The following is a 12,456-nucleotide window of genomic DNA, read 5'->3' on the forward strand; positions in this document are numbered from 1 at the left end:
TGTACTGGTCCAACCTGATGTCTCTCAGCCTTTTATTGTTGAAGTCGATGCGTCAGAGGTGGGAGTGGGGGCGGTGCTGTCTCAGGGTCCGTCTCCTGGCAAATGGCGTCCTTGTGCTTTCTTTTCTAAAAAACTATCTGCAGCAGAAAAGAACTACGATATTGGCAATAGGGAACTATTAGCTATTAAACTTGCGTTTGAGGAGTGGCGTCATTTCTTAGAGGAGGCAGTTCACCCCGTCACTGTAATTACGGACCACAAAAATCTTCTGTACCTCGAATCAGCTAAGCGTCTCACCCCTAGACAGGCTAGGTGGTCGCTATTTTTTACCAGGTTTAACTTTGTGATTACCTATCGTCCTGGGGCAAAGAACACCAAGGCTGATGCACTATCTCGTTGTTTCCCTGGAGGGGGTAATGTGAGTGATCCGGTACCCATTCTTCAAAGAGGAGTGGTTGTTTCTGCGGTACACTCTGTTCTGGAGGGGAAGGTGTTAGAGGCCCAGGGGGACGCCCCGGTCTCTTGCCCCTTTAGAGAAATTGTTTGTACCGTTGAACTTACGTTTCGAATTATTAAAGGAACATCATAATTCGGCACTTGCTGGGCACCCGGGTAGTAAAGCAACCTTGGAACTATTGTCTCGTCGTTTTTGGTGGCCAAGGTTGCGTCAGGATGTATTGGATTTTGTGTCTTCTTGTTCTACCTGTGCGCGCGCAAAAGTTTCACATACACGTCCTGCAGGGTCTCTATTACCACTCGTCATTCCCAATAGACCGTGGACACATCTGTCAATGGATTTTATCACTGACTTACCTTTGTCTGCGGGTAAAACAGTTATTTTGGTAGTAGTGGACAGGTTTAGCAAAATGGTACACTTCATTGCGTTACCCGCACTACCTAATGCTAAGACTCTTGCTCAGGTATTCGTCAGTGAAATCGTGAAGCTTCACGGGGTCCCCTCCGATGTTGTTTCGGATCGGGGTACCCAGTTTATTTCTAAATTTTGGAAAGCTTTTTGTTCTCGTTTGGGGGTACACTTGTCCTTTTCCTCTGCTTTCCATCCTCAGTCGAATGGACAGACTGAGCGTACCAACCAAAACCTTGAGACATATCTAAGATGTTTTGTGTCTGAAAAACAAGAGTTGTGGTCATCATATTTACCGTTAGCTGAGTTTGCCATAAATAATCGTCGTCAGGAATCCACTGGCAAGTCACCATTTCTTGGTGCATATGGTTTTCATCCCCAATTCTGTACTTTCAAAGAGGGGGGGTCTTCTGGGGTTCCCGAAGAGGAACGGTTTTCGTCATCTCTTTCATCGGTATGGCAGAAGGTGCAAGCTAACTTGAAAAATATGGGAGGTAAATACAAATGCATGGCTGATAAGAGACGGTCGCCAGGTCCGGACCTAGGAGTGAATGACTATGTGTGGTTGTCTACTAGGAATATTAAATTGAAGGTTCCCTCTTGGAAACTGGGTCCTAGGTTTATTGGCCCTTACAAAATTGTAGCCATCATCAACCCCGTGGCTTTTCGCCTGGAGTTACCTCAGACTTTTAAAATTCATAATGTTTTTCATAAGTCGTTACTCAAAAAATATGTTCCACCTCTAGAACCATCACCGCTGCCACCCCCTCCTGTTGTCGTGGATGGTAACCTAGAATTTCAGATATCCAAAATTGTTAATTCTCGTCGGGTCCGCCGCTCTCTTCAATATCTGGTGCATTGGAGAGGTTACGGTCCCGAGGAAAGAATGTGGGTTCCTGCGTCTGAGGTAAACGCCGACAGGTTAGTTCGGGTTTTTCATGCCTCTCATCCTGGGAGACCTGGTCCTGAGTGTCCGGAGGCCCCTCGTAGAGAGGGGGGTACTGTCACGAGGGTGTCGAGGACCACGCCTGACTCCGTTATACCCGGGGTCAGGAAGTCGCAGCGGTTGGCTGCACGCTCTATTTAAGATAGGGCTGTTTTCCTTATGGTAGCTTTCTGGGTTTGCTTAGCAAACCCTTTTGGCTCACTCAGGGATCCGTAGCTCCTTCTCCTCAGCTGTTCCTTGTCCAGCACTCCCAGACCTCCTTATATTTCTCTCTCACACTTCTCTGGTTGCCAGAGATAGAGCTTCCTGCCTGGACATCTATTCTGACCTTCTGGAGCTGTGTTGCTGCGTTCGCTGGTAGTTGGTCCAGTACGCTACCCTCCAGATCCCTGTTGGACCTTTTTGGTTTATTGTGGTCGCCCACCTGGGTGTATATGTTTGTATGTTTTGTCTGTCCTCTCCCTGGTGTTTCCCTCTGAGTGATAGTGGTGTGGACTAGCGATCCCACCGGCCTGTTCACTATCCAGGGCTCATATTAGGGAAAGCCAGGGTTTAGGCACGCGATCGCCGCACGGGTGAGGAACCCGTCTAGGGACGTCAGGGCAGTCAGGTGCCAGCTGCAAGGTGAGTTAGGGGTCACCACCTTTCCCTCTCCCTTGGGCAGGGCTTTCCCTGTTTTCCTCCCTGTGCGTGTCGTCGGTCATTACAGGATTGGCCTCTATTGGGAATTACTGGCTGACTCCGTTATATACAAAGAAGTTTAGGATACTCGTAATGTAAGTCTTGATAAAAGCACCTCAAAAGGTACAACAACATAAACAAAATAACCCCGACCTGGGTTTCGCTTACGCGCTCCTTCAGGTGAGTCTCTCAGGTGAGCGTTCACATGAGAGTAGCCCTTGAAGAAGCGTGCACGCTAAACACGGGTCAAGCGTATTTGGTGTATCTTGTTTTACATTTTGAGGTGCTTTTATCAAGAATTACATTACGAGTATCCTAAACCTCTTTGTATATAACGTCAGCCAGTAATTCCCAATAGCGGCAAATCACACAGGTGTGTTGGAGGAGGGACGTCTGGTGCAAACCTCACTATTTCAGGAATCAATAATAAAATACTCATGTGAAGGACAAGGAGACTATTTTTAATAATTTAACAAATGTAAATTTATATTTTTTTGTTTTTAACCAGTGTTTTTTAAATATAAAGCCAGGTTATAGCCATTAACCATAAAAATATTTAAATAACATAAAAGCTATCCTGTAATCAAACATCAGGTCTACGATTACCTGGTCTTCCATTTAATGGGGTGTTACAGGTCGCAATTGTTCGACACAATGTGTCGACCTTATCACCCGCTCTAAACAATATGGATAGGCTTGTATTCGGTGTGAAATGCCAAATGCCAAATGCCAAAAAAATAATAATAACCTGTTCAAGATTTCTTTTATTTAAATAGAAGTTGAGAAAGAGACGCGGCACTCACGGATATCCGGCCAGAAGAAGCGCTATTCCAGCGCTAAACGGCCGTCGCCGCCGACGCACACTGTGGCCATCCCGCCCCCCTGCCTGCGCATGATGCTTTATCTGAATTAAACAGCCACCAGCATTTAGAAGTCCGGTGAGTGCCGCGTCTCTTTCTCAACTTCTATTCATTTACCGCTTTACTACGCTGAGCACCACCTCCTGCTGGGTCTCCCATCACGGCTGCCTCCCCTGGGTTCCACACGGACGCATGAAGACATAGGTGTTTGCAGGTAGTGCCGCTGTATTTTCCTTTCCTTGCTCCCCCGTTCTACTTTCTTTTATTTAAGCCAATATTCCTTTGTTCTTCATATGCTCATCCATTGCTTGGGGCATGTGGTAGAACCCTGTGCACTGTGATGTGTGTCTTCAATCTCCAAAGGAAGCGCTTTCTCACCCTGTGCGGAGGCTCCAATATTGTATAATGAACATCCACTCTAAAGCATAACTCTTCTACTGCACAGCCGTCATTAAGTTGGATCACTTACATCACAATAAAAATATAATTTTTTAACAGAGGCATTATGCAGCAGAGTGGAGCTCAATTTTGCAGCATTAGATCCTCAGCACAGGGGAGGGGGCTTCTTTAGAAGATTGAAGACAGACATTAACTTGCACTGGAGGCTTAGGAACTCGCCCGTGCTACCAGCTGTTAATTAACCCAATGAAGAGTTAAAAATATTAGCACAAAAGTACAGACAATTTATAGTCAAGTATAATTTCCATAATCTCATACACTACAAGCCTATCCAAATTATTTAGTGCTGGTGATACTGATGACACATACTATTGAAACACAAATCTATTGTGCTAAAGAGGTGTCCTCACTTGTGGAAAAAATCTCTTTATAAAATTTGTATTAATTACTCAACAACAGGGATAAGGGTAAAATTAAAACCGTGAGCCTGTTTACCCACAGTGAACCCAATACACTCAGTTACAGTGTGGGTGAACAGGAGGCAGCTAAGGGCTCAGTGACTAAAAAACGTAACTTAAGTCCACCGATATATCTTAACAAAGATCCGCTGCTATATTCTGTTAACTGCGCGCTGGAGGCAGTCTCAGGCGGCTCACTATGCATATTACCACTGGAATCCATAGTGCTTTTTCAAATCAATGAATTGCGCAGACTTAAAAATACTAACTAGCTGTCATGCCCCACTCTGACGATGTGCGGAGGTCGGCCAAGATAGCAGCACGAGTTTAGTATTTGTTTTGGTGCCGTGTTGGATCCGCCTCTCATCAGGTGCACTGGGTGGAGTCATTAGTTTAAATGATCTCCAGCTAAGTGCTCTGAGCGGATTATACTGATCATTTTGGTCTGGGAAGTTTGGAGGGAAGGTTGGCTGTCAGTTCCTGCTCTCAGAAGATAAGTGTCATTTCTAGTTCGGTTGTTTGTGTCATCTATCCCATCCAGGTTCTGTGCGAGCAGGCTGCTCCTATCTCTCCACTTCACCATCTCAGGGAGTTCAGGGTTTTGTCAGTCCAGGCTGGAGGACACAGCACACCTACCTTCAAGGTCTGTCTGTGGGCTGAGCAGTGCAGGGAAAGTGGTCAGGGATAAACTAGGAGGTGACCCTTCCCCTGTCTCTCGTCCAGAGCCTGGTTGGTGTGTTATCTTTTATACTGAGTGCACGTCCGTCGTGACATTATAATCTGCCATACTGTGACTGCCATTGCTCAGCGTTTATGTGATGGCGTCAATTGATGCACTGGTTGACCGCATGCATGGTTTGTCCCTGGAGGTTGCGTATCTGCGTAGTACGGTCACACAGTGTCAGAGGGTGTTGGCTTCAGGTACAGGTCAAATTGTTGGGGAGCCTAAAGTCGCTCTTCCTGAGAAATTTGCAGGGGGTACTGATGATTTTTTCCGTTTCAAAGAGTCATGTAATTTGTACTTTCGATTGTGCCCATTTTCATCAGGTAATGAGGATCAGAGGGTGGGTATCATCATGTCTTTGCTTAAAGGGGACGTCAATCCTGGGCTTTTTCTCTGCCGCCCGGTTCTCTGGCCCTCCGGTCGGTGGAGGAATTTCTTAAAGCCCTGGAATTGATTTACGATGACCCAGATCGAGTTTCGATGGCAGAATCAAAATTACGTAACTTACTACAGGGTAAACATACTGCTGAGGTTTACTGCACAGAGTTTAGGAGGTGGGCTACTGAGTCGGGGTGGAACGACCCCGCGTTACGTAGTCAGTTTTGTCAGGGGTTATCTGAAAGGTTGAAAGATGCTCTGGCTTTTCATGAATACCCAGATACTTTGGAGAACGCAATGTCTTTGGCTATACGTTTGGATAGACGTATCAGAGAGAGGTGTAAGGGTCCCTCCGTGCAGGGGATTCCTCCCGCGTGTGGTTTTGTTTCACCAGCTGCCCAGGGTGATATTGCTTGTTACTCTGGGGTAGGGGAGGAACCCATGCAGTTAGGTCAGATATTTTGCCATTCGGATAGTAGAGACTTTCGAAAAGTGCACAATCTATGTTACTATTGTGGGAAGAGGGGTCATTTTGTTTTTTCTTGTCCGTATGTTGAATCACAGGGGGAAGAGATAAAGAAAAAAGAGAAAAAAAATAACTCCCCTCACACTTGGTAGTATGAATGGTGTGGTGGAGCAGACTGGTATGCAAGTTCCCTGCAGTTCCCGTTTTCTCCTTTCAGCTATGGTGGCGCTAAAGTCTAGAAATGTGTTTGTTGATGTTTTTCTTGATTGTGGTGCTGGGGTAAATTTAATTGACTTTCTGTTTCTTCAGGGCCTGGGACTAAGTACTTGCACGTTAGAGAACGAGATTCGTGTTTTTGCTATTGATTCTTCCCCTCTTTCTCAAGGGAGCCTTACTCACGTTGTTCATGGTATTCATTTAAGGGTGGGTGATTCACATGCTGAGATTATTTCCTGTTTCGTCATGAAGGATTTGCCAGCTCCAATAGTTTTGGGGTTGCCATGGTTGTCTAGATATAACCCAATTATAGACTGGCAAGCGAGACAAATCATTGGTTGGAGCAAAATTTTTTCGGATAATTGTCTTGTCACATCTATTTCTGAAGTGTCCGTTACGGCCTTGCCTCAGTATCTCTCAGATTTTTCTGACGTCTTTTCGGAGGGTGGGGCTCAGGAATTGCCCCCTCATCGTGACTATGATTGTCCAGTGAATCTCATTCCGGGGGCTAAGTTGCCTAAGTCTCGGCTCTACAACCTCTCTCAACCCGAGAGAGAGGTCATGCGAAAGTATGTCGCAGAGAGTTTGGCAAAGGGTCATATTAGACCATCTAAGTCTCCAGTGGCTGTAGGTTTGTTCTTCGTGAAGAAGAAAGATGGATCACTGAGACCGTGTTTGGATTTCCGGGAGCTGAATCGTATCCATATCCCCTGCCTTTGATGTCTGATCTTTTTGATCAGATTGTTGGAGCCAAGGTGTTCTCCAAGTTGGATTTGAGAGGAGCATACAATCTGATCAGGATCAAGGAGGGGGATGAGTGGAAAACGGCCTTCAATACGCACGAGGGTCATTTTGAGAACCTGGTAATGCCTTTTGGGTTGACGAATGCGCCAGCAGTATTTCAGCAATTCGTCAATGATATTTTTCATCATTTGGTGGGGAGGTTCGTAGTAGTCTACCTAGATGACATTCTAATTTATTCTCCTGATCTGAAGACCCATCAGGATCATGTGAGACAGGTTTTGACGATCCTTCGGGAGAATAAGTTATATGCCAAATTGGTAAAATGTTTGTTTGCGGTGCAAGAGCTTCCATTCTTGGGATACATGCTTTCTGATTCCGGTTTTCGTATGGACCCCGAAAAGGTCCGGGCGGTTCTGGAGTGGGACCGACCGGAGAATCAGAAAGCTTTGATGCGGTTTTTGGGGTTTACAAACTATTATAGAAAATGTATTTCGAATTATTCCACGCTAGTCAAACCTCTTACTGATATGACCAAGAAGGGCGCTGATGTCTCTGTCTGGTCGGATGAGGCATTACAGGCCTTTTCGGCTATTAAGGAGCGTTTTGCGTCTGCTCCCATTCTGGTGCAGCCGGATGTATCTCAGCCATTCATGGTCGAGGTTGATGCATCAGAGGTGGGGGTTGGGGCGGTGCTTTTGCAGGGTCTTTCTCCTGGCAAAAGGGTCCCTTGTGCCTTCTTCTCCAGGAAGCTCTCGGTCGCCGAGAGGAATTATGATGTTGGTGATAGGGAGTTGTTGGCTATCAAGTTGGCCTTTAAAGAATGGCGTCACTGGTTAGAGGGGGCTTCTCACCCCGTTACTGTGTATACAGACCATAAGAATTTGGCTTACCTGCAATCTGCCAAGTGTCTGAACCCTAGACAGGCCAGATGGTCATTGTTTTTTACCAGGTTCAATTTCGTGGTTACCTTTCGCCCAGGGGTCAAGAACGTCAAGGCAGATGCCTTGTCTCGCAGCTTCCCCGGGGGAGGTGATTCAGAAGATCCAGCGCTGATTTTGGCGGATGGAGTGGTGGTCTCCACTCTGTACCCTGAATTAGAGATGGAGGTATTGGGAGCTCAGAAGGGGGGTCCTGGTTCGTGTCCCCCAGGGAGGTTGTTTGTTCCTGAGGGCCTACGATACAAGGTGTTCAAGGAACATCATGATACTGTTCTTGCTGGACATCCTGGTGGTAAGTCCACCTGTGATCTGGTGTCCCGGAGGTTCTGGTGGCCTGGGTTGCGTAAGAGTATTGAGAATTATGTGACAGCTTGTGAAACCTGCGCTCGGTCAAAGGTTGCTCATACTCGACCGCATGGACTTTATTACGGACCTGCCGAGTTCCTCCGGGAGAACAGTGATTTTGGTGGTAGTCGACCGTTTCAGTAAAATGTCTCACTTTATACCATTAACAAGTCTGCCTAACGCTAAGACTCTTGCGCAGATTTTTGTGGATAATATTGTGAAATTGCACAGTATTCCTTCGGATGTGGTCTCTGATAGGGGCACACAGTTTGTCTCCAGGTTTTGGAGGGCGTTCTGCTCTCGACTTGGCATTCAACTTTCTTTCTCGTCGGCTTTTCATCCACAGTCGAATGGTCAGACGGAGCGTACCAATCAAAACCTGGAGACCTACTTGAGGTGCTTTGTGGCTGAGAATCAGGAGGACTGGTCCTCATTCTTGTCCTTAGCAGAATTTGCATTGAATAACCGTAGGCAGGAGTCCACGGGTAAGTCGCTATTTTTTGGCACATACGGTTTCCATCCTCAGTTTGGTACCTTTTCTGGGTCTGGTTTCTCCGAGATGCCAGAGGAGGAGAGATTCTCTTCTGCCTTGTCCTCTATCTGGCGGAGGATTCAAGGGAATTTGGAGAGGATGGGTGAGAGGTATAAACGAATGGCTGATAGGAGACGTGTGACTGGTCCGGACCTGTGTGTGGGTGATCTGGTGTGGTTGTCCACTAGGAATATCAAGTTGAGAGTGCCACCTTGGAAACTGGGTCCAAGATTTGTTGGTCCGTATAAAATTTCTGCGGTGATCAATCCTGTGGCGTTTCGACTGGATCTGCCGCAGACTTGGAGGATCCATGATGTCTTCCACAAGTCTTTACTAAAAAAATATGTTAAACCGGTGGTACCATCGCCATTGCCTCCTCCTCCTGTTCTAGTCGAGGGAAACTTGGAGTTCGAGATCTCCAGGATACTCGACTCGAGAGTTCTGCGGGGTTCCCTCCAGTACCTGGTGCACTGGAGGGGATACGGTCCTGAGGAGAGGATGTGGGTTCCGGCGTCAGATGTCAACGCCAGCCGACTGGTGAGGGCCTTTCATAGGTCCCATCCGGATAAGGTTGGTCCAGGGTGTCCGGAGGTCACCCGTAGAAGGGGGGGTACTGTCATGCCCCACTCTGACGATGTGCGGAGGTCAGCCAGGATAGCAGCACGAGTTTAGTATTTGTTTTGGTGCCGTGTTGGATCCGTCTCTCATCAGGTGCACTGGATGGAGTCATTAGTTTAAATGATCTCCAGCTAAGTGCTCTGAGCGGATTATACTGATCATTTTGGTCTGGGAAGTTTGGAGGGAAGGTTGGCTGTCAGTTCCTGCTCTCAGAAGATAAGTGTCATTTCTAGTTCGGTTGTTTGTGTCATCTATCCCATCCAGGTTCTGTGCGAGCAGGCTGCTCCTATCTCTCCACTTCACCATCTCAGGGAGTTCAGGGTTTTGTCAGTCCAGGCTGGAGGACACAGCACACCTACCTTCAAGGTCTGTCTGTGGGCTGAGCAGTGCAGGGAAAGAGGTCAGGGATAAACTAGGAGGTGACCCTTCCCCTGTCTCTCGTCCAGAGCCTGGTTGGTGTGTTATCTTTTATACTGAGTGCACGTCTGTCGTGACACTAGCTCACTTGCTGTAAGCCGAGAACCAACAGGATAAGTCAAGCATCTACCAATTATGTCTACATATTGTGTAGGTTGGTGTTGCATGGCTTGAGGAAGTAATTCCTGGAACATAAGATGACGTAATTCCTGACATTTTTTTGCAGTCCATGGGGACATATTTGCAAACATTTCAAGGAAGGTTATTCCGAGTAACCATATGCCTGACTGCTGGGTACAGTTTTCATACGTTATAAAACATTCCGGAGCCATATAAACAGTGGTTCCTCCGATAGGTCCACTAAACACTTGAGAAATCTTACTCCCTCTTTTAAGTAGCACTATGTCCCGAATGTTTGCCATACCCCAGTCAGTGAGATAGGCTTTTTTCCTTGTTTCTTCGATCTGTGAAAGAATAAAATAAAATAGGATTTGAAATTAGGATACAGAGCCTTTAAAAAATAAATCTGAATTTTAAAGTTATAGATATAATTTTTTCATGATTTAGAACAACATACATACTGCTCACCTACAGTAAACCCAATTCAATGTCGGAGATTTTTTAAAACATATGTAGTGAACAATTTTGCTAGTTACCCATAGCAACCAATCAGATCACAGATCTTAACAAGCCCTCCCAAAATTTGATAAAGTGATATGATAGGTTGCTATTGGCCAACTTTTCATGTTTATAGGTTTGGAGAAATCTCCACCACTGTGTTAGGCCTCTTTCACACTACTGTTATTTTTTCCAGTTTTGCGGGGCCGTTTTTTGCGTTCCATATACGGAACCATTCATTTCAATGGTTCAGAAAAAAAAAAAAAAAGGAATGTACTCCGTATGCCTTCCGTTTCCGTATTTCCGTTCCGTTGAAAGATAGAACATGTCCTATTATTGCCTGCAAATCACTTTACGTGGCTCCATTCAAGTCAATGGTTCCACCAAAAAAACAGGACACTTTCAGAAATACATCCGTATGTCTTCCGTATCCGTTCCGTTTTTGCAGAACCATCTTTTGAAAATGTTATGCCCAACCCAATTTTTTTCTTTGTAATTACGATATACTGTATATGCCATAAAGAAAAATGGAACAGAAAAACTGAACGGAAATGGAAACACAACGGAAAAAAAAAAAGGAACGGATCAGTGAAAAAGGCACCGCAAAACACTGAAATAGCCATACGGTAGTGTGAAAGAGGCATTATAGTGCGGGTAAACAGGAGTAAAATCAGTAATGAACAAAATACCTAGCCTTAATTAAATTAATCATTGCATATCACCAATAATTAATGATAAACAATAGGCATTAAGAAATGTATATTATTTACGGAAATATTCACCTGTATGTACTTAATCGATTGAATTTTTACAAAAAATTTTTTTTATACTTTATGGACAACGCTCTTAAAACTAAATAAGTATTAAACCAATACAACAATATAAGCAAAGGCAAAACAATATTTGAAGTAGAACTTACAATAATGTTGGCTGGCTTTAAATCTTGATGGATAATGTTTTTAGAGTGTATATATTCCACAGCCATCAAAATTTCTAAAGCAACATAATTTTTTTCATCTGCATCCAGCTTCAAAGAAAAAAATTCATTACTAATGTTATTATTGCTAATAAATTCGGTTGTATTCATCAAAGTCTACTTTCAGGTGAAAATCGAAAAATTTGAATATCGTGCAAAGTTCATTTATTTCAGTAATGCAACTAAAAAGGTGAAACTAATATATGAGATAGACTCATTATAGGCAAAGCAAGATATTTCAAGCCATTATTTGTTATAATTTGTATGATTATGGCTTACAGCTTATGAAACCCCAGAGTCACAATCAGGGGGTATGGATTTATTAGCTGACTAGAGTGTGACACTTTGAGCCTAGAGTATTGAACCTTTTCACCAAATTCTAATTTTAAGCTGCATTAATGTAATTCCTTTTAATTTGCATTACTGAAATAAATTGACTTTTGCACGATATTCTAAATTTTCGAGTTTCACCTCTATGTGTAAGTGACAAAGTCAATTATAAAAAAAATAAAACATTTTTTTTTACCATTACAGAGTTTTCGCTTCCATGAAGAACTGTGTGCAAGCTTGCCCCGTGTATATATTCGTTTGCTATTAATACAAACGACTCTGTTTTTGCAGTCGCCATAAATCGAACTATGTTGGGATGAGATAGTCTTCTGCAAATACATACATTGAAAATTAAGGGAAGTATGGTTAGTTAATGGGGTTATCCCATATTTAACAGTATACCAAACGGAGCAAAAGAGATGGAAGAGAACTGCGTATGCTCGGCCACAGATCCAATTGCCTTCTATTTAGCAGAGAGAAATAAACGAGCCAGCGCTCAGCTATTTTCGGTGGCTATATAGAAATAAATGGAGGCTGGCTGCGCATGTGTGTTGCGCTCACATGCACTTCAATGGGAGAGGCGGAAAGCTGCGTCTGGTGGTCGCTAGACCCCGGGAAACCCTTTGTCCTCCAGGCAACGCTCTCCCTGCTCCGTTCTCCTTTTCGTTGCGGGTCCCAGAGGGGAATCCAGCACCTATCAGACAATGCTGGCATATACTTGCAATATGAAATCATTGTCTAAGATGTGATAACCCCTTTAATAGGCAAATAAAATTTATATATATTAAGATAAGGCCTCATGCACACGACCGTTGTGTGCATCTGTGGCCGTTGTTCCGTTTTTGTTGACTTTCAATGGGTCAGTTGAAAACTCGGAAAATGCACTGTTGTTCACCCGCGGCCGTGATCCGTGTTTCCTGTCCGTCAAAAAAATAAGACCTGTCC

The 12,456-nt window shown here is 44.6% G+C and overlaps 1 long non-coding RNA gene across 1 annotated transcript; it reads right to left on the bottom strand.

Annotated features, from left to right (window-relative positions):
- Positions 1-4,294: 4,294 nt before the first annotated feature.
- On the bottom strand, positions 4,295-9,736 carry LOC121008392. The gene is made up of 3 exons (XR_005780571.1): positions 9,666-9,736; positions 5,454-5,456; positions 4,295-4,473 (listed from the first exon to the last, which is right to left on the bottom strand). It is a non-coding gene; the product is annotated as an uncharacterized LOC121008392 (long non-coding RNA).
- Positions 9,737-12,456: the final 2,720 nt, after the last annotated feature.

The sequence above is a fragment of the Bufo bufo genome, chromosome 7 (assembly GCF_905171765.1).
Source record: "Bufo bufo chromosome 7, aBufBuf1.1, whole genome shotgun sequence".
NCBI classification, from domain to species: Eukaryota; Metazoa; Chordata; class Amphibia; order Anura; family Bufonidae; genus Bufo; species Bufo bufo.